The sequence below is a fragment of the Meriones unguiculatus genome, chromosome 17 (assembly GCF_030254825.1).
Source record: "Meriones unguiculatus strain TT.TT164.6M chromosome 17, Bangor_MerUng_6.1, whole genome shotgun sequence".
Classification (NCBI taxonomy): Eukaryota; Metazoa; Chordata; class Mammalia; order Rodentia; family Muridae; genus Meriones; species Meriones unguiculatus.
Window position 1 is genome coordinate 52,936,465 of NC_083364.1, and position 4,695 is coordinate 52,941,159.

At 44.2% G+C, this 4,695-nt stretch overlaps 1 pseudogene; it reads right to left on the reverse strand.

Annotated features, from left to right (window-relative positions):
* Window positions 1-1,962: 1,962 nt before the first annotated feature.
* LOC110562416 (large ribosomal subunit protein eL8-like) lies at window positions 1,963-2,971 on the reverse strand (annotated as a pseudogene).
* Window positions 2,972-4,695: the final 1,724 nt, after the last annotated feature.

Genomic DNA, 4,695 nt, shown 5'->3' on the forward strand with positions numbered 1-4,695 from the left:
AATCCACAAAGAGGAGTCTGTGTCTGCCTGCCACTGACCATGCTACTTGCCTTTCTGGGTGGAATTTGGTGAGGATTTCTATTGATCCAGATGAGGACTTTTCCTGGGGTTTATGCAGCATAAGCAAGCCTTTGCTAAAAGCCAACCTCTGCCTGTCCACATTGTGTGAGTAAGCCTGCCTTTCACACAGTTTCTATAGAAGGCCGAGTCTTTGAAAACTCCCATCAGGTTAGGGGAATGGGAAACAGAATGAAAGTAACTCAAGGTTCCTTACAGTCTGTTGTGGGCTATCCACCAGAGGAGACTAGTCAGACACAGGTTTAAAGCAGTTGAAAGTCTTTATTAGCCAGCCAGCGACTGCGCTGGGTGTTCAGGATCTCAGCCTAGCCCCCATTCTTTCTCACTATGAGCTTTCAAACCATAGCAAATTTAAATTAAAAAAAAAACATATCCTGGGTTGACATACTTCAGTTAGCAATAATAGTTAACCAGAAGCCCAACTGCAGAAGTCAAAAATTAAGGTTGGCACATTTAGAGACTTTCCCATAACTATGGACTTTGGTGCCTTAGGTTTTTGTTTTTGTTTTGGCTGAGTTTTATGGCCCAAATGATACTTTCATCATGGTGTCAGCTGTACTAAGGTGTGGGTTTTGTTACAAGTTCACAATGCAAATGTCACAAAGCCCATACCCTTGTTTGCACGTTTGTTTGTCTGTTTAAAGACACAGTCTTACGGAGCCCAGACTGAGCTTACTAGGCAGCCAGAAAATGCTGAGCCTCGTGCCCCCACCTCCCGAATGGTGTGGTTCCTCAGGTGAACTGCTGCTTCTTTCAATCAGAGTAGACATCTTATTCAGTAGCTCTAGGGTATTGTTCCCACTTCTTTCCTCTGCAGCCTCACCTCTCTGTGCTGGTTAATTTTTTCTGACGACTTGATTAAGAAATGCCCATGGGATTAGTGAAGCATACTTCTGGGTGTGTCTATGATGATTAGATCATGAGAACTCTGGACTAAGGACCAATCCTGTAATAGATTGATAACATGGCTTTATTGGGAGGTGGTGAAAAGTAGGAAGTAGGACTCTTAAGGGGACAGAAAGTTCCTGTGTGGGGGGCCACCCTTCTTCCTGTGGTAGTCTCTTTCTCTGCTTCTTGGCCACCATGATCCAAGCATCTCTGTTCTACCCTGTCCAGTCCACTGCTGCGTACTGACATCTCTGAACCCATGAATGAAGAGACCTTTCTACATTCTTTCTGTGAAACTTTTTGTCACAGTGACTTGAACGGTAACTAATATTCCCTCCGGTTGATTCATCTCAGTCTCTATTTTCTCTGTTTAGTCTTCACTTTCTTTAAGTGTGATGCTATTTGTCTCCTTTCTACTATCTTGCTCTTTTACAATATTTTTGAAGGGAGTGATTAATAACATCATCTCGCATTTATATGCTATTGACACTCTAGTCTTTCTTATGAGCCTAGGCCAGTTCTAATGTCTAAGGTCCTGATTCATATATCAAAGTGCTCTGGGAACACCTCTTTGGAGTCGTGCATACACTTCAGTGCAATTGAGCTTTTGATATTTCTTCACCCACAGCTTATTCCTCCTGTGTCTTTAAAAATGTCTCTCCCGTTCATTGGATTTTCCACCTTAGGAATCTGGCAATCATCCTTAAGGTCTTTGCTCTCTCATATCCAATTGAATTTTTTCTTTTTTTTTAACGAGCTAATCGCAAGACAAAGTTATAGTTTATATGCAGGTTTATTGGAAGCAGCTCTTTGCTGCCATGTAGGGGGAGGGAGAGAGGGAGAGAGGGAGAGAGGGAGAGAGAGGCACATGCAGAGAGAGAAGAGTGAAGGAGAAGGAGGAGAAGTAGAGAGAGAGAGAGCTAAGGAGAGAAAGTCTGATTGAACTTCTAATGTCTATTCTTTTTTTGTCAGTTTTGTAATATTTATGTACAGAAAACTTAGCAGTGTACATTTAACCCAGTTTAGTGGCGAGTTCTTTAGCCTTTGCCTTTTCCAGCTTGGCAATGCAACCCAGGACGTTGCCTCCCCAGTGGCGGCGGATCTCATCGGATCTGTCTTTGTAATTGGTCCTAACAGCCTCCACCAGCTCAGCCAGAGCACCCTTGTCTTCCGAGTTAACTTGTGTGAAGGCGACAGTGGTCCAGGTCTTCCTGTGACCAGCCGCCCCAGCCTGGCCTCTCCCTTGATGATGCAGTAGGGGACCCCCATCTTTCGACACAGGGCACGGAGGAAAACCACCAGCTCAATGGGGTCTACGTCATGGGAAATCACCACCTGCTGAACCTTCTTGTTCTCAACCAAGATGGTGACTGTGTTGATGCCTGCTCGAAGTACAGGTCGTCTCTTAGATGGGATGTCCCCTTTCCCAGCAGCTTTCTTCTCAGCATGGGCCAGTAGCCTCTGATTCTCCTACTTTGTCTCTGGCCTGTACTTATGGGCAAGCTTAAGCAGCTGGGTAGCTGTTTGCCAGGCCAGGGCGTGGGTGAATTGGTTAATGGCAGGAGGTACTTTGAGCCACTTAGAGACGATGGCCCTTTGCCGCTGCAGCCTAATATAGCAGGGCCATTTGACGAAGCGCGTGAGATCTCTTTTGGGCTGGATATCCTGCCCAATGCCGAAGTTCTTGGGCCTTTTCTCAAGCAAAGGATTGACCACCTTTTTGGCCTCCTGTTTCTTCACAACGGCGGGGCCCGGGCCACCATCATCTCCTTGGCCCTCTTTCCTTTTAGCATCTTGCTGGGATAGAGAAGAGACCTAATGTATATTCTTTATCAATAGAAATCTGGTCATTATTTTTTCTTGATGGAACCACTGCCATAAATACTGTACTGGAATTTCTACTTCCACTGTCCAAATTTCTCAGGAAGGTAAGCCTATTTATGCTGAAGTCCATGTAGACTGGGAAATAAAAATGTGAGATCTTAGAAAGTCCTACCTGGACCATTCTGAGGTCAGAAGTTAAGATGGACTGGTAGCAAGGAAGATAGATTTGACTCATTAGGAATAAATTGTCTGTCCTTAGAGCTAAGGCTTTCTAGCTCTGTTTAAACACTAATTTATTATGTGGACTATGAGAACAGGTTGCCGCCTCCTTTGGGCTCAATGTCACCACTGCTTGGGTATATCTGAAAGTCTTGTAAGCAATGTTCAGTACTACAGCAATTTTAAATAAAGGAGAATAATCCGAAAGTATCAATATGCCTTAATCTTTGCAACTTAGAGTAATTGAAAATATCCATTTGCTTCAAGGCAAGCTTATGGTACAGAATTACATACATTATATCAGAAGTGCATAGAAAAAAAGAGCCACTCTTGGTTCCTAAAATCAAAAGAAGATTTTAAGTAAAACAATAGTTAGGAAGATAATGGCTCATAGAGAAAGATTATAAAAAGTTCCTTAAGGGTATTAAAAATAATGGAGCCTAGAGAATGCAGAATTTAATATTTCTTCTTTAGCGTAAAACGGTTCCTTCCTGACTCATACCGTGAGGCTTTATTCACAGAGTTTACTCTCCCTTTGAGACACACAGCTAGAGAACAATCCGCAACTTCCCAGATAGTCAGACACAGTCAAATAATTGAGTCCCACTCAATGGACTGAAGAGGAAACGGTTTGTGTGACAGTACCTAGCCTATTTCCCAGCAGCCTTTACATAGGGTTCTGCAAGGGTTAAAAGAAAACCAGATTGACACCATGGAAGAAACCTTGCCTCTGTATGACAAAATAGACAGTTGTCCGGCCAGGAATGACTATACTGGACTGTGACAATGTGAACTAACCCCAAGTGTTTTGTTCTGTAAAGCCACACACAGGCTATGCCAGGTATATTTGTTTCGGCAGTGAATACCCTCTTAGCTAATATGAAGATGCTATTCAAAGCATTACATCTTACTGGCTCCAAAAGATTGTGAAAGGGAAGGTGTGGGAGAGAAGGTACAGTAATAGTGTCTGGGAAAAGTTCTGATAACCCTTCTGCAGGCTTTGGTTTGGGCAGTGACGACATCAATGTAGTTCAAAGGCTCAGCTAGTTGGGGGGACTGGAACACAGATTTCAGATTTTCTGCTCCACTCTTAAATTTGGGATCTGGCTATTTTCTCATACCCCTGAAAAGTAATGCAACACTTTTAAAGATGCAGGCTTGGAACCTTCCCAGTGTTTTGGGGGTATTTCTGTGGAAAAAGAAATGACATGACTTGAGAGAAGGACTCTGGGATTAATAGCTCAATGTGTATGTCTTTGTCTTAGGATTTTTATTGCGTGTGTGTGTGTGTGTGTGTGTGTGTGTGTGTGTGTGTGTGTGAAAGGACCTGGAGGGTGCAGGAGCTCCACAAGGAGACCAACAAAGCCAATAAATCTGGCCCATGGGGACCAGCAGAGACTGATGCACCAATCAAGGACCATGCATGGAGAGGACCTAAAACCCTTGCTCAGATGCAGCTGAGAGGCAGCTCAGTCTTAGTCTCTATGGGGGTTTCCTAGTAAGGGGAACAAGGGCTGTCTCTGACATGGACTTGGTTGCCGGCTCTGTGATCACTTCCACCTGGTGGGAAGGCCTTCCCAGCCACAGAGGAATGGTATGCAGGCAGTACTGATGAGACTTGATAGTCTGGAGTTAAATGGTAGGGGAGGAAGGCTAGGGGATGGGGCTAAGGGAGAAGGAGGAGGG